Consider the following 22,063-nt stretch of genomic DNA (forward strand, 5'->3'; position numbering starts at 1 on the left):
ATGAGAAAGCAAAGGCCCCGCCCCTCCCCCACTCTTATCTCTAGGCTGTACCGGCTCCCTGGGGTGGTGATAAAGTAGTGAGTTCCATTTCTGGGGGGTGCAATATGAGAACAGTAACTTCCCAGGGAGTCTTACCTTGTAGGAGGAAATACTTTCATAACACACAGGAGAGGAAACTGAGGCACAGAGGAATTAAAAGTCACTCACCTCAGTTATGCTCATGAGATGGAGAGGCAGTGTTGCTTGGCTCTGCAGCCAGGGTCTGGAGGCAGGGGGAGAACACTCATCACCCCTCTCATGTCCCCCTGCAGAAGTCACTTGGTTGTTTTACCTAATTGCAGGACATCCATTTAACTCAGGATTCAAAATGAGAGCTCACCAGCTTTGAAAGTGTGAGACCATTTTCTGCCCCTTCCGACCTCTGCCTTCTGCTTGTGAGTCAGGCACTGCTGGTTTCATACCACAACCTGGAACACGGAGAAACCACAGTGCATGACGTCCACGCGCCATGGGCTCCATCCACACTCTCCCCATTTCTTTCCACAGAGGAAGTTTTCCAAATGGCACTCTGCGTGGGAAGGAGCACGTGCACGCTACCACCATCTGCCCTCAGCGCTAATTCAGGGGGCGCTTCTCAACTGTAGCCCACAGTGTGACAACTGAACGTGTCCCCTCACATTTCCAAATACGGGGGGGTGCAGGAGGCAGCAGGAGGCACTGCTCATTGTTGCACCCCCTGACCCATGCTGCCAGTCCTGCCCTCACTGGTGGGTGCTCACTGGGACCCTGGAAAGGTCTAGCTGAGCCTTTTAGGGCATGAGGATGTTGGGAGAATAGAGGTGGCTCCTCTGAGAAGCCTGAGAAGTGTGAGTGTATAAATACAGGCTGAGGTTGTGTCTCCCTGGGATTGAATTCACCCAGCCTCACCCTCCATGTAGCACAAATGCCCAGCTCCTCCAGAGAAGTGTTCATGGCCAGAGTCCCACATTCCCTGCCATCAGCAAGGCCCTGGCGCCATTACTCACAGGGATATGGCACCTCCCCCAACACCAGTGACCATCATCTCTCTCCTCCTCCTCCTTCTTTCCCCTCCTTCCATCTCCTCCTCCTCCTCCTCTTCTTCTTCACTAGATACACTTGTTATATCTCCCAATGGGACAAAAATAATCTCATCATCATCATGTGCCTCCTCCTCCTCCCTCTCTTCCTCAGAGGTTGATATGTGATTGACACGGTTTGGCTCTCCCTGATATGGTTTGGCTGTATCCCCACCCAAATCTCACCTTGAACTATAATAATCCCCATGTATCAAGGGTGGGACCAGGTGAAGGCAACTGAATCATGGGGGGCAATTACCCCCATGCTGCTGTTCTCGTGATAATGAGTGAGTTCTCATGAGATCTGATGATTTTATAAGGGACATTTCCCCCTTTGCTCGGCACTTCTCCTTCCTGCCACCATGTGAAGAAGGACATGTTTGCTTCCCCTTCCATCACGACTGTAAGTTTCCTGAGGCCTCCCCAGCCCTGTAGAACTGCGAGTCACCTGAACCTCTTTCCTTTATAAATTGCTCCGTCTTGGGCAGTTCTTTGTAGCAGCTTGAGAATGGACTGATAGAGTGATAAAATATAAATTGGAATTTTCAGTGTGCTCACACCATAAGGAAGAGAATAGTGTCGTTTCTGGGTCAGAAAATGTGACCACCATAGAATTTTCTCATATCTGTAACTGTCCAGTATTCATAGCCCAGGATGCTGGTACAACTTTCTGAGATAGAGAATTATATCCTCGGATAGAAGCTGCTGTGTGGCCCTCCTTACCCTTGGTCACTCATGGCTGGGTGAACGGACCCAAAGACAGAGACCAAAAAATCAAATTCTTGGATTTTCAGTTCTGAACAGACACTTGAAACTCAAAGGCCATGGCCTTGTAAGCCCAGATGTTAATTTGTAAAAGTTGAGAGTTTTCAGAGAAGAAAAGAACCAGGGCTCCCTGCCACGTGTCACACCCTGGGCCTCATGGAGTCCTCCTCTTTCATCACATGGCACAGTGACATTTCTGCTGAAAACAGAAAAGGGCTTCTTTCCTAGGACCTACTGTCTCTACTCTTCCACCTTTCTTTTCTCCATTTCTTTCACCTGAAGGCTTCACCACCAAAGGCTGGAACATTTTCCTGCTATTTCATTACACTTGAGATTCCAGGCAAAGAAATTCCGAGTTCAAACAGCAAGGTAATGCCATGAATAATAAAACGTGTCAAGCTTTTCTGGCATAGGAACAAGAACGTGATATAGACACACACTACCTAATAGAAGAGAAAGCCCAATTTCAACCACATAAAGGGTTCAAGAAGTTCTGTGTTGGTTCCTCCTTCACATAAAATAAACACTGGAGATTCCAGGGACAGAAGAGCAGGGAGCTGCAGATGTGCTGAGGATTTCATTGCCATCTAGCGTAAAACCCCACTATGAACATTACCATCACTGATTTTTACGTTATTAAGAGATGGGCCCTTTTATTGCACTGGTGTCATGAAAACAACAAAATCCCACATGAAATTAGGCACAACTCAGGACTGCCCTTTTGCAGAACATGGCTTTTTAGTTATAGGATTCTCCAAGGTGGTCTCACAAGTTTGTAATGAATCGGGTTGGGAAGCTACTGCTTTAGAAGGCAGAAGCAGTTTCAAGAGTGTGCTCTGGGTATAAAAGTCATGGGTGCAGAAGGACATCAGCCCCTTCCTAGGTAATTCCATCTCTGCTCACTAGTCCTGAGTCTGAGAAATTGTCTTCATAAATTAGGCAGACAGGACTGCCAGAAGCCAATCCAGAACATGAATTTCTAACCCAGGGCTATTGTATAGCTTCGTGTGACCTCTTATGCGGAGCCTCCCTCTGTCTTCAGGATCAGGCCAACTTTAGAATCTCTGACTACTAGAGGCTTGACTTGCAGTGAAACCCGACCTAATTGATGAAGATCCTGTATCGAGTTAGAGAAATGGAAGAAACGACGCGGGGGTCTGGTGTGCCAGCCAACAGCTGTGGCTTAAATCTGAGTCCTTCGGAAAGAAAGGAAGGCATTCCTTTTATTTCTAATATGGCTAAGGTGGTGAGTGAATAACTGGATTGAATAATTGATGCTGTATAAAAGCTGGACTGCAATCGTTTTAGCCCTACCTGGGCTGGGCTGATCTGTCTTTCATGCGATGGGGCTTACAACTCAATAGCCTAGACCTGGGGAATGTTCTGTCTGACAATTATGTAATTACTATTGGGACTGTGGGCTAATACCACACCCTGTGGATGGTTCCATAAGGAATAGATATGGTCACTGCCCTGGGAAGAGGGAGGCTCTAGTATGAGAAACAGGGGGTCTGGAAGTGGAGCTTAGAGATGGGATTATGTGCTTCCTCCTCCCCGGAGCCTCAGGGTCATTTCTGCCCAGAGTTTGCAGTGCAGCAATGCTCAGAGCACTTCCGGCAGCAGGAAGAGAGCGCTCCTGGTGAGGACTCCTAGAGGGCGCTGGACTATGCATTTCCTGTAAATTCTTCTCTGTGCCATATTTCCATCCTGCGCTTCTCAAACTTCAGCCTATTTTTTTTTTTTTTTTTTTTGAGGCGGAGTGTCGCTCTGTCGCCTGGGCTGGAGTGCAGTGGCGCTGTCTCAGAGGCTCACTGCAAGCCCCGCCTCCTGGATTCACGCCATTCTCCTGTCTCAGCCTCCCGAGTAGCTGGGACTAAAGGCGCCCGCCACCACGCCTGGCTAATTTTTTGTATTTTTAGTAGAGATGGGGTTTCACCGTGTCAGCCAGGATGGTCTCAATCTCCTGACCTTGTGATCCGCCCGCCTCGGCCTCCAAAAATGCTGGGATTACAGGCGTGAGCCACCGCGCCTGGCCAAACTTCAGCCTATTCTTATAAAAAGATACAGTCTGAGGTGGGGCATGGTGGCTCACACCTGTAATTCCAGCACTTTGGGAGGCCAAGGCAGGAGGACCGCTTGAGGCTAGGAGTTCAATACTAGCCTGGCTGACATAGGAAGACCCCATCTCTAAAAAAATAAATAAATAAACTAATTAGCCAGACATTGTGGTGCACGCCTGTGGTCCCTGATGCTTCAGAGGCTGAGGTGGGAGAATCACTTGAGCCCAGGAGGCCAAGGCTGCAGTGAGCAGGGTCACGCCACTGCACTCCAGCGTAGGTGATAGCAAGATTCTGCCTCAAAAACGAATGAAACAAAGGGTACAGTCTGGTCTCTGCTATGATAGAGAATTAACAAAGGGGCTGGTCAGTGACACAGAGGAGAGCAAAGTGCCTCACTGGGAACATGCCGTTGCTGGGGATAGTGATGCCCACTGGTCAGTGTTTCAAGGGCCACCAGCGGCAGCAGTACACAGGCACCCATTGCTAAGGAGACCTGTACTCTGCCCTGCCCGGGAAGTTCTTCATCTCTGTGTGCATGCAGCTTAGTTCCTGCTCCTTCAGCCAAGCTAACGCGGAAGCCCTCGAGCATCTGGACCAAGCAAGGAAGCCGGCAGGAGCCTCTGCACTTCCTGTGAATTTGACCAACAGGACTTGGGGTAGTTTTGCATTTAGTATCACGTCTCCTAACATTCATTCTTCCCTTCTTTCTTTAGCAACAGAACCCCTGAAATTTACCTGGGTATGTAGCTGCCCAAAATAAAGACTTTCCTTTCCCACCACCCCTGCAGCTCCGTGTGGTGTGTGGGCAAATCCCAGCTGATGGGATGTGGGTAGAAGAGACGTGTGCTCAGCAAGGTGGCCCACACAGGGAAGGAGCAGGTCTGGCACTCGTCTCCATCCCACTTGCCAGAAAATTGCTGCAGTGGACGCTGTGGCACTATAGGTGCTGTGAACGTGGCCACGGGCGTGGTGGTGAGCACCTTCAGCTGCGTGGAAGAGGTGTCATTTCAGGGCGGTTCTGCACACAATCTGCCCTGCACACAGGAGCTACTGTATGAACCTCGCTCCCAGTGTGTGAAGTGAGAAGGACAGAAATTGGGTCGGCTTTGATAAACTTTCATAGTACCTTGATATTGCCTTGACCTTCAAGCACACGATCTGTGGACCCACCTCAATATATTGACCAGGCCAGGGCATGAGTCAGGCACTTTTTAAGCCCAATAAAGCTACATAGGGGTCTGAGATCGATTGGAAATTTAAATGATAATAGAAATAATGACAGTCGTACTCCAGATTGTGTGAGAAACACATCTGTAAGGGACGGCAGAGTTACGGAGAAAAGGAGGCAGGGCCTGGGTACCATGGAGCCAGCCGAACAGCCCTACCACAAATCCTCCTACCTTTAGAGAACAGAGAAACTCTTCCCTGGTTTAAGCTGTCATATTTGGGGGCCCACTTGTTTCTCAGCCTAAGCTGTACCCCGTCGGGTGTGCCTGTGTATGAATAGTGTGTGGGCTCAGCTGATGGACCAGACATTCCATGTACTGGCGCATAACATTCTGACTCTCATACAGTAAGAACAAAAGGAAATACAGCCCAATTTGGTAAAATTCTCTCACAGCCTGGAAAAGAGCATCCTGAACAGTGGAGAGGAGGAGGGAGTGAGGCCCTGTGGACACAGCAGAGGTAATGAGAGAGGAGTGCTTGGTGGATGGGGATTGGATGGAGGCTTTCCATGGGCACCAATGAGCCATCCCCATGGCATTCCCAGAAATGAGTGGGGGTGGACTTTGCAAAGAGAAGGGTTTCTTATGTAAATAGGTTGAAAGATATAGTCTTGGGGGCTAGAAGAGGGGCTACCATGTGACTATAAAGACTTTTAACATTTGGACTCTACCTTCCAGGAATCCACAATGGATTTGCAGCAGGCTGGTGGAGGCAGAGCAGAGAAGGGCGGGAGAGGGCCAGTGAAGCCCTGGGAAGGTGGACCCACAAACTCGTCTCCTAATGAAGCTAACCAGCAATGCGAGGGCACACAGGGTGACCCCCTAGAGGCTGCCCCAGGCCAGAAGTCACCTGTGAACTGAGGTGGCCAAGGCAGGTTCTGTGGCAGAGGGTGAATGCCTGCAGATGAGAACCAGCCGCAGTGCCCAGAAAGGAACAGTGTGCGGGTGAGGCAGGCTCTCCACGTTGCTGTATCCTCCCCAGGCTCCCCACCCCCAGCACGTGGGCAGTGAGGTAGGAAATCCTGCCCACAGCACAGAAAATGCTCTAAACAGAATCAGCTTGCAAGCAAATCAGTGACATGTCCAGATGCAGGGCTGGGGGTCCCGAGACAGGCTAACACCCAACAGCAACGTGATTCATACTCAAAATAGTGACAAACAGGCTCCTGTCTGCAAGGCTCCTCAGTGAGGCTGGGGGAGGGGTGCGTGGCTTCAGCAGGGGGAACAGGAAGTGCCTTCCAGTCCAAGTGTGTTTGAGATTTGTGGATTATTTGGCACAATGATGGCTGGGAATTTATTTGTTACATTGAAGTGAAGCTTTTTATGTTTGAATCGAAAGCACACAAAAAAGCCCATTGTAGAAAATCAGGCTCTATTATGACATAAATGTGCATTATATAAAGCAAAACGAAAAGGGGAAAAAAAGAAAGGATTTTAAAGAACAAATAAACCACAGAGCTTATAGATTATGGGAGAGTCTGAGGGTAACGGGAAAGGGTCCAACATGCTCTTATGTTCTCTGCCAGGCCTGACGGGAGCCCCCATCAATACAACCAGCTCCTGCTCAGAACTCTCTTCAGGCAGACAAATAGAAGATGAGATGTTTCTACTTCCCTAGGCCTCAGCATCATGACTATTCTAGTCCCATTGGATACCCTGCTTCAGGTTTTATGCAGCTGAGTTGAAGAAGAATAATAGAATAGGAGGAAAACAAGGGGAAGAAGGTAGGTGGGACGCCCCAAATCATCTTGAGTGCACTCCATAAAATAAAGTGGCATTAAAGCAGCCCCCTCTCCTATCTCAAGCCACCCTTCAACTTACAAGTACTTTGCACATAGTTGCTGCAGGTTGGCCTGCCTCTGTCAGAGACGTTTAAACCAGATTGACTCTCTCTTGTATAGGGGCTGGGTAAAATGAGGCTGAGACCTACTGGGCTGCATTCTCAGGAGATTAGGCATTCTAAGTCACAGGATGAGATAGGAGGTCGGCACAAGATACACATCACAAAGACCTTGCTGATAAAACAGGTTGCAGTAAAGAAGCCGGCCAAAACCCACCAAAACCAAGATGGTGACAAGAGTGACTCTGGTCGTCCTCACTGCTACACTCCCACCAGCGCCATGACAGTTTACAGATGCCATGGCAACGTCTGGAAGTTACCTCTACGGTCTATAAAGGGGAGGTATGAATAATCCACCCCTGGTTTAGCATATCATCAAGAAATAACCATAAAAATGGGCAACCAGCAGCCCTTGGGGCTCCTCTGCCTATGGAGTGGCCATTCTTTTATTCCTTTACTTTCTCAATAAACTTGCTATCACTTTACTCTATGGACTCGCCCTGAATTCTTTCTTGTGAGAGATCCAAGAACCCTCTCTTGGGGTCTGGATCAGGACCCCTTTCCAGTAACACCCCTATTGTGAGAAGGTGCCTTAAACGGCTGGAGTTCTGGTGCTGAGCTGTGTTTTCACTCTGGGTAGTTTGTTGTTAGCTTTTTTAACAGCTTAATTGAGATATAGTTAAGATATAGTTCACTAGTTAAGACACAGTTCCGTTCTGGTGTTGCTGTAAAGGAATACCTGAGGCTGGGAAACCTACAAGGAAAGAGGTTTGTTTGGTTCATGGTTCTGCAGGCTGTACAAGAAGCATGGCACCAGCATCTGCTTCTGGTGAGGCCTCAGGAAGCTTCCAATCATGACAGAAGGCCAGCAGGGAGCAGGCAGAAGTGTGAGCAAGACAGAAGGAGAAGAAGGAGGCCGGGCATGGTGACTCACGCCTGTAATCCTAGCACTTTGGGAGGCCGAGGTGGGCGGATTACCTGAGGTCAGGAGTTCAAGACCAGCCTGGCCAACATGGTGAAACCCAGTCTCTACTAAAAATACAAAAAATTAGCTGGGTGCAGTGGTGCACACCTGTAATCCCAGCTACTCTGGAGGTTGAGGCAGGAAAATCGCTTAAACCCATGAGGCGGAGGTTGTGGTGAGCTGAGATCATGCCACTGCACTCCAGCCTGGGCTACAGCAGAGTGAGACTTTGTCTCAAAAAAAAAAGAGAGAGAGAGAGAGAAGGAGGGGACCCAGACTCATTCAACCAACCAGATCTCATGTGAACTAAGTGAGAACTCACTCACCAACAAGGGGATGCCACTAAGCCATTTGTGAGGGGTCCACCCCATGATCCAGTCACCTCCCACCAGGCCCCACCTCCAACGCTGGAGATCACATTTCAACATGAGATTTTGAGGGGACATCCAAACTATGGATGCCCTCCAATGCTCACGTATGGCACAATTCACTCATTTCAAGTGTACAATTCAGGGGGCTTAAGTATATTCACAGATATGTGTATCTGAACAGATGCATATATCATCACAGTCAATTTCAGAACATTTTAATCACCTCAAAAAGAACTCGAAACTCTTTAACCATGACCTCTAGCACTCCCAGTCCCCACTTCTAGGCAGCCATTAATCTACAAAATTGTAAAGCCAGTCAGATTTAGCAGCGGGGGATTGTAGACCAGCTTCAGTGGCACTAATGTTAATAAGTTCTGATAACCCACTACCATCGGACCAGCCTCTAATCTTTATTATTTTCTTTTTCTGCTTCTTTTAGGTTTAGCTCTTCTTTCTCTAATGTTGGAAGGTGGAAGTTTAGGTTATTGGTTTAAAATATTTCTTCTTTTTTCTTTACATTAAATTATTTATTTATTTAGTAAAAACAAGGTCTCACTACATTGCCCAGGTGGATCTTGAAATCCCGGTGTCAGGTGATCCTCCTACCTTGGCTTCCCAAAGTGATGAAATTATAGGCATGAAGCATAAGCCACTGCACCCAGCCTTTTCTTTCCTTTTCTTTTCTTTTTTGGATACAGGGTCTTGCTCTGTCACCCACACTGGAGTGCAGTGGCACGATCATAGCTCACTGTAGCCTCAACCTTGGCTCAAGCAATCCTTCCACCTCAGCCTCCCAAGTAGCTAGGACTACAAGCATGCACCACAAGGCCCAGCTAATTTTTATTTTTATTTTGTTGTAAAGACAGGGTCTCATTGTGTTGCCCAGGCTGGACTCAAACTCCTTGCTTCAAGCAATCCTCCCACCTCTGCCTCCCAAAGTGCTGAGATTACAGGTGTGAGCCGCTGTGCTCGGCCTTCTTTCTTAATGTAGGCATTACAGCTATAAAGTTCCCTCTAAGCACCGCTTTCACTGAATACCAAAAGTTATGGTATATTGTGTCTTGATTTTCATTCATCTCAGACTCTTTTCAGATTTCCCTTTTGACTTCTTTGACCTGCTGGTTATTTGGGAGCGTGTTGTTTAATTTCCACTTATCTACGAGTTTCCCACATTCTTTCTACTCTCTGCTTTGATTTCTACTTTCATTTCATTGCAGTCACAGGACATACTTTTGTATTATTTCTGTCTTCTAAATTTACTTGTTTGTTTTATGGCCTAGCACGTGGCCTATCATGGAAACCGTGCCATGTGCATTTGAGAAGAATGCAGATTCTGTTGTTGTTGGGTGGAGTGTTCTATAGATGTCTGTTAGGTATCATTTGTTTATAGTGTTGTTTAGGTCCTTTATTTCTTTGTTGATCATTTGTCTAGTTGTTCTATCCCTTATTAAAATAGGAGTATTAAAGTCTACAATTATTATTGTTGAATTGGCTATTTCTCCCTTCATTTCTTTCTGTTTTTCCTTCATGAATTTTAGTACATTATTAAGTGGATTTATGTTCATAATTGTTATATCTTCCTGATGAGTTGATCTTTTATCATTATAAAATACCCTTCTTTATCTCTAATAACAGTTTTTGTTTTAGAGTCTATTTTGTCTGATATCAGTATAGCCACTCTAGCTTTTATGTGGTGGTTGTTTGCATGACATATCTTTTTTCTTTGCTTTTATGTTCAGTCTGTTTGTATCTTTGAATCTAACGTGTGTCTCCTGTAGACAGCATATAGTTGGATCATGTCTTTTTTATTATAGTGTGACAATTTCTGTATTTTGATTGGATTGTTCATTCACATTTTAATGTTATTATTGATATAATTAAATTTATGTCTGACATTTTGCTTTTTATGTTCTATATGTCTCATATCTTTTTTGTTCCTCTATTCTCCCTTTTCTGTTCTTTTGTATTAAGTGAATATCTTTGAATGTAGCATTTTATCTTCTTTACTGATTTGTTTCACTATAGTATTTTAGTTTTTCTAATGGTTGCTCTGAGTTTACCCTGTACATCTTATCAGAATCAACTTCTAATTTATATTATTAGTAGCTTAATTCCAATGATATGTAGAAACATTATGCATATATAGCTATATTCCCTTTTCTCCCATCTTTGTTGCAGAATCATTATTGTACATATTAGATCTATTAATGTTACAAACCCAACAATACATTTTTATAATTATTATTTTACCATCTATCTTCACTTTCTTAGTTCAATAGAGCTTTGCTTTCTCCCACCTCCTTTGTGCATTACTGGCAAATATGTATATCCTACATATTTATACATTATAGACCCCAAAATATATTATATACATATTATTTTATACTAACTTTTAAAATCAGTTAAGAGAAGGGAGAAAAATTTGCGTTTAAACTATCTCTTATAATTACAGAGTTACCTGTGGTGTTTGTTTGTTGCATGTGAATTCAGATTACATTTTGAGGTCATTTTTTCTCAGCCTGAAAAACTTCTTTTACTATTTTCTGTAAGGCATGTCTGCTAGCAGCAAATTCTCTCACATTTTGTTTATCTGGGAAAGTCTGTATTTTGCCTTCATTTTTAAAAGAAAGCTTTGCTGGATATAGAATTCTTGGTTTATAGTTTTTTTTTTTTTTTTCTTTTTTTTTTTTAGAGTAACTTTTCTCTTGCTCCTTTCAAGATTTTCTCTGTATCTTTAATTCAGCATTTGTACTATGATGTGGCTGTTTAGTATCTCTTTGCTTTTATTTATCCTACTTGAAGTTTGTTGAGCTTTCTGGATGTGTAGGTTATTGCTTTTCAATAAACTTGGGAATACTATGAACAATTCTATGCCCAAAAATCCGATAACTTAGATGAAATAGACCAATATTTTGAAGGATGCAATCTAGCAAAACTCACACAAGAAGAAATAGACAATCTGAATAGGCTTATATTTATTAAAGAAATTGAATCAATAATTATTAACCTTCCAAAACAGAAAGCACCAGGCCCAGATGAGTTCACTGGTGAATTCCACCAACACTTCAGGAAGAAACTATACCAATTCCCTTATAAGCTCTTTCAGAAGATAGATGAAAAGGGAATACTTTCTAACTCATTCAATAACGCTAGCATTATCCTAGTATCAAAAGCAGAAAAAGACATTACAAGAAAAGAAAACTACAGACCAATATCTATCAGTAAATTTGGGGAGCTTCCAAACACTAGTTCTTCAGAAAAAAAAAAAATTGAGACAGGGTCTCGCTCTTTCACCCAGGCTGGAGTGCAGTGGCACGATCATAGCTTACTGTAGTGCGGAACTCCTGAACTTAAAAAAATCTTCCACCTCAGCCTTCTGAATAGCTGGGACTACAGGTGCTCATCACCATGCCCAGCTAATTTTTTTTAACAGAGGTGAGGTCTCACTAGGTTGCCCAGGCTGGTCTCAAACTCCTGAGCTCAAGTGATCTTCCCACTTAATCTTCAAGATTTTTCTGCTCCTTTCTCTCCTTTCCTTCTGATACTTCCATTACATGTATGTTGGTGCACTTAATGGTGTCTCACATTTTCTGAAGTGCTCTTCACTTTTCATTATTCCTTTTTCTGTTCTTCAGCTTGCATAGTCTCTATTGATCTATCTTCAAGTTCACATATTCTTTCTTCTGCCAGTTCAAATCTACTTTCGAGCCCCTTTAGTGAATATTTCATTTCAATTATGGTACTTTTCAAATCCAGAATTTCCATTTGATTATTCTCTCTCTCTGTTGGCATTCTCTATTTGATGCAACATGGTCATCGTCCCTTCTTTTAGCTCTGTGAACATGCTTAGGACAGGTTTTTTGAGGTTTTTTTGTTTTTTTTTTTTTTTTTGACAGGGTTTCACTTTGTCACCCAGGCTGGAGCACAGTGGTGTGATAGATGCCTAGCCTCAATCTCCTGGGCTCAAACAATCCTCCCACCTCAACCCCCCAAAGTGCTGAGATTACAGGCACACTCAGCCTATGTCTTATCATTCTTAAAGTTAGTTTCTTTCTCTGCTTTTTTTCAGGTGTATGGATCATATTATACTTTCTTGTTTGTTTGCATGCCTTGTAATTTTTTGTGAGAAACTGGACATTTTAGATAATGTATTCTACTGACTCTGGGTATTGGTCTTCCCCTCCTTCAGGACTTGTTACTGTTATTTGCTTATTGATTTTTTTTTACTGACTAGCTGGTTTATTTTCATGAAGTAAAGTTGACACTTGAACAAAGTAGGAGTATGGGCATTGACTGCCTATGCAGTAAAAAAATTGTGTATAACTTTTGATGCCCCAGAACTTTACTAATAGCCTACTGTTGACCAGAAGGAATCTTACTGATAACACAGCTAGTCAATTAACATATATTTTTTCTGTTATATGTATTATATACTGTACTCTTTCAGTAAAATAAGTTACAGAAAAGAGCATATTATTAAGAAAATCCTAAGGAAGAGAAAACACATTTACTATTCATTAGGTGGAAATAGATCATCATAAAGATCTTTATCCCCATCATCTGCATGTAAAGTATGCTGCAGAGGAGGGGGAAGAATAGGGGTCAGTCTTGTCTCAAGGTTGGCAGTGGTGGAAAAAAATTCATATATAGGTGGACTCACGCAGTTCAAACCTGTGTTGTCCAAAGGTCAACTGTATATTTTCCCTCCAAGAGCGTTAAGCCTCTCATATTGCTCCCTAAAGAGGTTCAGCTTTGTATATGCCCACAGTCGTGCTGGGATGACAGTGGTTTTGCTAGGGCTCTCTGGCACTTCCCTAACCACATCCAGCTGTTAAGCTCCATTAATTGGTGGCCAATTGCCCTATTGTTTTCAACAACATCCTGGGGCATAAAGTGTTCCACAAACTAACCCCATTAAATTGTGGCTCCTTTGAAAGAATAATTTCTGAGGTCAGTGTTTGATATTTGTTCTGACCCCCAGAAGGGTTCCTTCCCAGTGGTTTATTCTGGGTTCTCTCCTGCAAACTGGCTTCTCCCAATTGCCCTTCACCACAACCTCTACTGTGTTTTGAGAGCATCCTTAGGCTTAATTTTCCCCAAGCTCTGTTGAAAATGAAGTCAGTTCCTTTGGGAAGAGATGAAGAACGATCTTTTTTTTCTCTGAACTGCTTCTTCTCCCCTACCTTGCAACACAATATCTGAACCAGAGCTCTGGAGCTGGGGGTGGAAACAATGGTAAGCTTTTCTCTGAGTGACACCCCCTGTCTAGGGGCTGGGTACTTGGTGGAGGAGTTGGGGATAGCCAGTGGTCTTCTTAACTTGAGACTTCTGGCATGGAAACACCACCTCAAGAGCCAGGGCAAAAGTGACCTGCGCCACAGTCTTCTCAGCATGTCACACCCAAGGTAGAGTCTCCTTCCTTGAGTAGGATGTAGGGGTGGCAGCCCCCACCTCTCAACTGCATTCATCTGAGACCGCCTCAGCAACAGGGAGCTGGGGGCAGGATGAAGGACACTGCCATCCTACTCCTCCCTGGAAGGAGACCCTCTGTGCTGGGAGGAGAGGAGACCTGTGTTTCGGCAGTAGCTGTCTGGAGGGAAATTGCCACCGTGCTGAGCTGGGAGTGGGGAGGAAAGAAGTGGTCTTTGTTCAAATCCCACAGATTCACCTCTTCTAGCAAATTAGTACATTTTCTTGAATACAGGTTCCTTCCTTTGCTGTTTTTCCTTGGGACTATTTCCAGAAGCCTTAAATGGCTGTTTTTACCAGGTTACCTGGAGGAGTGGGTCAGGCGGCTCCTCATACTGTCATGCTAGAAACTGATCTTATTCTGAGTAGTTTTGAGTAGGTAGCTATTATCAATACCATTTTGTATAAGTAACAAGGACATAGCTTTCTAGCATAGCTTTCTTCATGGTGAAATAGGAGACTAGAAATGAGGTGTTGAAGTCCTAACCCCAGTACCCATGAACAAGGCCTTATTTGGAAACAGAGTCTGCAGATGTCATCAAGCGAAGAAGCTATACTAGCATGCCTAATCCAATCACTGCTGCCCTTATGAGAAGAGGAAAATGTAAACACAGACAGACACATAGTGAGGAGGCCGTGAGATGACTGAGACTGGAATGATGCGACGACAAGCCAAGGAAGCCACAGATTGCTGGAAACCACCAGAAACTGGGAGAGACAAAGAAGAGTTCTCACCAAGAGAACTCTCAGAGAGAGTATGGCACTGCTGACATCTTGATTTCACACTTGTGGCCTCCAGAACTGTAAAATGGTAGATTTTTATTGTTGTAAGCCACCCAGCTTGTGACACTTTGTTATGGCAGCCCTAAAAAACGAATACAGGGGCCATTTGGTAGCATCGTCTGGTGGGTGGCTGGCTTGAAAGGAGTTTCCAGAAAGCCATCTGGAAGGGTCACCCCCATTCTGTTTCCCATTTAACATCGTTCCTTTTCCTTTTTTGTTGCACAATCTGGTTCTATGGGGAGATTACATTTCCATAAACTACTTTATCAGTTACTTCTTGAATTTGGGGAATTCTTGGTTTCTAAAAACTTCTTTTTTAAAATACATTTTAACTGCCATACCCAAAAATGTACAATAACCCCATCTCACTGTTTAACAAGAAAATAATTAGTCCCCAAGTTGGCATATCTTCCAAGTCCTTTATTCGAATTCTCTTTGCTTTGGTGACTGGGTTACTGCCCTATAAAACAGCCCAGCAGTGCTAAGAGCTGCAGGGTGGGGGCCAGCCAGAAGTCTGATTAACCAACACCTTTTTCCCCCATATTTGGCATATTTTTATTCTTGGCAACAGTATATAAAACACACTGTTTGCAACATTTATATTTTTTCTAACACCTAATAATTTACTCTTTTATGGCGTAAAATCTGTTGCTACAGACCTTTTTTCAATTTATTTCTCACATCTCTGTGTCTCTCTACAATATGACTAATCCCAAGACCCAGTGAAATTCAAGGTGCCTGCACCAATGCACATAATGGCGATAAGAAAGTTTCCGATCAAAGGCAGTGATGGAGTGTCTTAAACAACTAACAATAGCTGTTGCAGCTTAAAGACATCTCTGAATGCTACTTGGAAGTGATGATTATATAATGCTGAGCACTCAAAGGTTTGAGGAACCTGTGACTCATTTTGCACTGCTAAGGATGTTGGACTGCAAGAAAAAGTATAAGAAAAAAAAGGGGCAGAGGGGAGAAGAGAGGGGAGGATGCCCCCAAAGATTGACTATTTAGAAGATCATTCGCACTTCTGCTCCATATCTGCTGTACTTCTCTTTTGTTATTTTGTTTTTTGGTTTTTTTGTTTGTTTGTTGTTTTTGGAGACAGGGCTTCACTCCATTGCCCAGGCAAGAGTACCGTGATGCAATCACAGCTGACTGCATCTTCAACTTCCCAGGCTCAAGAGATCCTCCCACCTCAGCCTCCTTAGTAGCTGGGACCACAGGCACATGCCACCCCACCTGGGTAATTTTTTTAAGATTTTTTTGCAGAGACAGGGTCTCGTCATGTTGCCCAGCCTGTTCTCCAACTCCTGGCCTCAAGTGATCCTCCCGCCTCGGCTTCCCAAAGTGCTGGGATTACAGGCGTGAGCCACCGTGCCCACCTTTCCTGTACGTCTTAGGGGAATGGGCAACATGCACACAAGGAAAAATGACATCCAAAGAAAAGGCAAAACCTGACAGTAAAATGAGTGCTCTAGACACCCAAGAGCGACGTCCAAAGAAAAGGCAAAACCTGACAGTGAAATGAGTGCTGTAGACGCCCAAGAGCATGAATGAGTTGGTGTGCAAGGTGTGTGAGACTCTGTGTGTGTGTACTTGACTGTATGTTGTCTGTGTGTGTTTATCACTAGCATTTGAGCATGGCTAGAAGATGCAGTCTTCTCATCCAATTTCCTTCTCAGGATCACCACCCTGGCTTTCCCTACCCCTTCCTTTTCCACCTAGTCTGTGGCATCATAGAGCACCCCTTAGTTAGTAACCTATCAGACTCTCCCTCAGATGCCATTCAGCCACCAATTTTGGTCCTATGACTTACAAATCTAAGAAAACATGTTCTAATATGTCTCCATGGGACTTGCATGGCTTTGATTTGTAAAAATTATCGTTTGTGTTTCCTTGGGCATGCATCCAGAAGCGGGACACCCAGCCAGCAGTAAGAATTCCACTTCCCATTATTCTTCCACCGTGCCATTCTTCTGTTAGAGTCTTGGAGGCCTAAACCCATAATGGGTTAAATTCTCCTCTGATTCCTAAAAGGCTAAGAACAACCTGGAATATTTTGTAGATAACATGGAAGAAAGACCTTGACTATTTTGTAGATAACATGGAAGCTTAGTTTTTGTTTTGTTTTGTTTTTTAATTATCAGGCAATGGTGGACAAGACTGATTAAAGTGAGAAGAAGAAACTGGAGGCAGACAGAAGAATGTGGAGGAGCCTGTGGCTGTAACGGGAGCAGGAAGCAGGAACAGCATGAACGAAGTCAGCCTGTGGAAGCAGAAAGTGAGGGGGATTCTGCACAGAGGCAACTGTCAAGTCTGTGCCTGCTGGACATTGGGAGCCACAGAGAGGCAGAAGCAGGCGACAGCGTGGAGCCGCGAGCCTGGTCAGCGGAAAGTGAATTGAAAAGTGTTCCTAAAGGTGACGTAAGCTTGCATTTGAAAAGCACCTCCGAAAGCTTCCCAGCCTCATAGCCAGAATCGCCTTCTGACGCAGTTAGGCACCACAAGAGCTTCCCCACAAGAGCTTAGCGCCCATTTCAGCAGCGTCCATTTCTTAGCCACAAGAGCTAAGCATGCGTTTCGAAGCCCTGGAGGATGTAAGCAGCACATCCTCTAAGCACACAATCGGGTGACTCTAAGGTCAGCCCTTTGGGAACCAGGAAAGACACCCATGTATTTGTTTCTTTGGCAGCAGCCCCTCTCCCCAGGCTCTGGGTAAATGCCATAGCAGAAACTCAGGGCACCCTACTTCTCAATGTGGAGAAGGTGTCCACCTCTTCTCCCAGACCATGTCTTAAGCAGGCAGACAAGGCCCCCTATTTCACAAAGTGGATTTCACGGCAATGACATAAATAAAGAGCCTGAGGATGGGATTGTGCTACTTGCCAAACTTCAGTCCTGTCTCTTTGCTGCACGTGATAATCTGCCCTTCCTGCTAGACCTGCTTAGGTCAGACTTGGAAGTGAGAAATGAATGGAGAACGCCCCTTTCCCAGCCACCTCGTGCTCCTGCCTTTTTTGCCCACCTTCTGCCCTGGATTCCTTTCCCTTCTCCAGATTCAAGAATCAAGAGTTGATTCAGGTCCCAGTGAAAATAACACAGGGAGAAGCAGGCAGTCACTGTGAACTGGCTGAAATAATTGACCAGGAATTTGCATTTGGGCACAGGCTCTCTTTGGGATCTCCAACTTGAACGGTTCTCCACCCCACCCATACCCTGCGCCACTGGACTGGCCTAGAAATTCTTTTCTTAGTCGTGCCACATGTCATCCAAACTGAACAAAGGGGTAAGACATTAGGGAAAATACCCCTTTGTTGCCTCCCAGCACCCCCTTCCTCATCTGACCAAAATGTCACCTTTACCTGCCAATGTTGGTCAGTCAGACCTGAGTGGGAATTTAAGTAAGAAATTCAGAGCCTTCTGATTAAACCAGTAAAGTCTAAACAAGTCACAGACTCAAAAGACAGCTAAGCTCTCCACCGTGCCAGCCGAGTAGGCAACATGGCAGGTGGCCACTCAAATGAATGTGCCTCAGTTATGCCAGACTAGACAATGCCTTGAACACCAGCATCCCAGGGGCATGATAGGCCCTTGGTACATACATAGTTAGCCTTAAAAATGAACTTTCCCTGCCGGGCAATGGTGGCTCACGCCTGTAATCCCAGCACTTTGGGATTTGCGAAGGCAGGAGGATCACTTGAGGCCAGGAGTTGACAAGCCTGGGCAACATAGAGAGACCTTGTCTCTATAAAAAAAATTAAAAATTATAAAATTATAAATTATTTTAAAAAATGATTATGTTTTCCACTGCCAGTTAAATGAAATGCTTAGCCTTACCTGTTTCCTTTCCCTTCTTAAAACGCAAGTGCCTTTAGGAAAATGACTACTTATCTAAATCTTTCTCACTTTAGTGTGAAATAATTTGTTAGATAACTTTCCAATATGATTGCCAGCCAAGGACAGGCCCCAAGAGGACAAGGCAGAGGACAAGGAGATTGACTGCAAGCAGGGAAACAAGCATAGATGACAGTGAGGTCATCCTACAGAACCTGCTGCCTGGGACGCCACCAATGGCACTCTCAGTGGACACTCACACCATCATTGGTCCTTGCTGCCCTCCGCTGGGAGCCTGTCTCCACTGTCACCTCCATGAGTTCTCTATGTCACTTCTTCAGGAGCCCACCATCTGAATGGGAGGACCTGGCAGAACTGGTTTCACTCCCTGTCCCCACTTCCAGAAGACAGGTGGTTAGAAGATTCATCTGCACACAGTGGGAAACAGGGCCAGACCCCCGCAGATCTTGGCATTTCCTCCAAAGAGACAGGCTGCCCAGTGTGGCTGCAAAACACAGCAAATGTCCCCTAGAGTAGGTAAAATTGGAGAAGGTATTAGAGTCGTTGGCCTCAGGCATATTAAATCTTTTTACATGGCTGGGCGAGGTGACTCATGCTTATAATCCCAGCACTTCAGGAGGCCAAGGCAGGAGAATCTCTTAAACCCAGGAGTTTGAGATCAGCCTGGGCAACATACAAAAGATGAAAAAATTAGCTGGGCATGGTGGCACACACCTGTAATACCAGCTCCTTCAGAGGCTGAGATCAGTTGAGCCTGGGAAGTCGAGGCTGCAGTGAGCTGTGATCGCACACTGCACTCACTCCAGCCTGGGTGACAGAGGGAGGCCCTGTCTAAAATAAATAAATAAATCTATCTTTTTACATGTTAGTTCATTTAATTTGCACAGCTCTGGGGAGAGTTCATTACATCCAGCTTTACAGATCTCCAAGACTAAAGAGATGGAGTCATTTGCTCAAGGTCCCACAGTTACAAGGCCATGAACAGAGATTCCAGGGTGTAGCTGGTGGCTCCAAAGCCCATGCTCTTCCCAGCCAGCTTCCCCTGGCATCTGAGGGGTGGTCTGGGCATCAGGTGTCTGTCTATAGAGGAGGGTCTTGGAGACGGTGTCTTAGTGGGTGATGGTTGCCATAACAAACTACCACAGCCTGGGTGGCTGCCACAGAACTTATTTTCTCACATGCCTGGAGTTTTGCCGAGATCAAGGTGTTGGCGGGATTGATTTTTTCTGAGGCCTGTCTCCTTGACTGGCAGAGGGCCGTCTTCTCCCTGTGTCTTTGCGTGGTCTTTCCTCTGCACATGTCTGCGTCCTAGTTCCCTTTTCTTACAAGGACATCCATCATATTGGATCAGGACCCACCCTAATGACCTCATTAACATAATTGCCTCTTTAAAGGCCTTATCTCCAAATACAGTCTTATTCTGAAGTACTAAAGGGTTAGGATTTGTTTTTGTTTTTGTTTTTGAGACAGAGTCTCACTCTGTCACCCAGCCTGGAATGCGGTGGCACAATCACAGCTCATTGTAGCCTCCAACTCCTGGGCTCAAGCAATCCTCCTGCCTCAGCCTCCTGAGTAGCTGGCACTACAGGCATCCACCACCATGATCGGCTAATTTCTTTTATTGTGGACATGGGGTCTCACTGTGTTGCCCAGGCTTGTCTTGAACTCCTGGCCTCAAGCAATCCTCTCACCTCTCAAAGTGCAGGGATGACAGATGTGAGCCACCACACCAGGACTTTAAGATAGGAATCAGGAGCAGCTGGAGGACAATTCATCCCGAAATGGAAGCAACACCAGTCAGGGAATTATTTCTGACAGGAGATGATAGGGAGAGCAGTGATGAAGCCCAAACAAATAAGCCCTGCGCCCCCACTTCCCAGGTCTGATGAATGATGCCCCACCTGCCTTCACCTTCATCCAGACTACTGCTGGTTTAGTCTTTATTTTCAGCCTCGTTAACCCCAAGGCAAGGGTGTCATTCTTTGATTCTCAATGTAACTTCTCTGCTCCGGGTTAAATTATCCTTCATTCAATGGTGTTTTTGCCTATTTTGCATAGCAAGATTCTGTGTAGTTCTGGCCTCTAAACTGCCAGACCTATGCTGAGACACCCATGCACTGAAGGCCTGCTATCAACTGAATTGCATCCTTCCTAAACTCATATGTTGACACCCTAACCCTCAAAGTGATGGTGTTTGGGAGATAATCAGGTTTAGATTTGAAGCTCGTGGTGGAAGAGAAGCTAGAGAGCTTTCCTTTGCCTTCTTTTCTCCTATGAGGACACAGCCACAAGGCAGCCATTTACCAGTCGCAAAGAGAGCCCTCACCAGAAACTGACCATGCTGGCGCCCTCATCTTTCACTTCCAGCCTCCAGAACTCTGAGAAAATTAATTTCTGTTGTTTAAGCCACCAGTCCAGGATATTTTGTTATGAAGCGACTATGACAGGGAGGGGAGCTGTTCCACCCCTGCTGCCTCAGCCTGCATGGCTGTCCCTGCCCCCACCTCCTCATCTTTCTATCTTCTTGCCTCTTCCCTTCCCCTATCTCTCCTGTGAGTTAGCTCCTTAGGGCTACCATAACAAAAGTACCACAAATGTGGCAGCTTAAAACAAGAGAACTAACATGGTGAAACCCCGTCTCTACTAAAAATACAAAAAAAAAAAAAAAAAATAGCCAGTTGTGGTGGCAGGCGCCTGTAGTCCCAGCTACTCAGGAGGCTGAGGCAGGAGAATGGTGAACCCGGGAGGTGGAGCTTGTGGTGAGCCGAGATCGCGCCACTGCACTCCAGCCTGGGCAACAGAGCGAGACTCCATCTAAAAAAAAACAAAAAGCCACCACCAACAACAACAAAAAACAAACAAGAGAAACTTCCTTTCTCACAAGTTTTGGAGACCAAAAGTCAAAATCAATGTGTTGGCAGGGCCACGATCTCTCTGAAGGTTCTCGGGGGGATCCCTCCCTTGCCTCTTCCAACTTGTGGTGCTTCCTGGCATTTCTTAGCTGTGGCAGCATCACTCCCATCTCTGCGTCCAAGTTCACATGGCTTTCTTCCCTGTGTCTCTCTGTGTCTCAAATCTTCTCCTTTCTCTTGCAAAAATACCTACTAGTCATTGGACTTAGGGCCCACCCTAAATCCAGGATGATCTCATCTTGAGACCTTTAACTAGATCATATCTGCAAAAATCTCATTTCCAAATAAGGTCACATTTGCAAGTACCGGGGTAAGGACTTGGAGCTAGCTTTTCGGGGACACTTTTCTACCCTTCACACCCACATACCCTTTCCCCACAACACCTCATCTTCCTGCCTCCACATCCTGGAGCTCACCCTGCTGTCCTGTCCTTCACCTCCAGGCTTTGACCCAGGGCTGGACGGGAGCTGGAGCAGGAGGCCCAGGCATTGCATCTGGTCTCCACAACAAGACGCTCAGTACCTACGAGTCCAACTTTCAGTCTCCAAGTGTGAGCATACAGAGCAATCTCACAAAGAACCTTCTCACTGGGAAGGAAATGGCTTACACATTAACATGAGTGCACTTAGACAAAGAATAGCTGGCAACGTTGCAATGCTGGAGACAAGTCCCAGCAGCCAGTTGTGCCTTGTTAGAGACTCATTGATTTTGGGTGGCCTGG

General features: G+C 45.3%; 2 long non-coding RNA genes across 2 annotated transcripts in view; both read right to left on the reverse strand.

Moving 5' to 3' along the window:
• Positions 1-219: 219 nt before the first annotated feature.
• Positions 220-22,063, reverse strand: part of LOC129047935 (uncharacterized) — a 38,330-nt gene continuing 16,486 nt past the window's right edge. The window contains exon 3 of the long non-coding RNA XR_008509842.2: positions 220-467. This is a non-coding gene — a long non-coding RNA (uncharacterized LOC129047935). The remainder of the gene's footprint in view (positions 468-22,063) is intronic.
• LOC103891499 (uncharacterized) lies at positions 11,673-21,891 on the reverse strand. The gene is made up of 3 exons (XR_655744.4): positions 21,726-21,891; positions 20,122-20,241; positions 11,673-14,593 (listed from the first exon to the last, which is right to left on the reverse strand). It is a non-coding gene; the product is annotated as an uncharacterized LOC103891499 (long non-coding RNA).

This window comes from Pongo abelii, chromosome 13, assembly GCF_028885655.2.
Source record: "Pongo abelii isolate AG06213 chromosome 13, NHGRI_mPonAbe1-v2.0_pri, whole genome shotgun sequence".
Lineage (NCBI taxonomy): Eukaryota > Metazoa > Chordata > Mammalia > Primates > Hominidae > Pongo > Pongo abelii.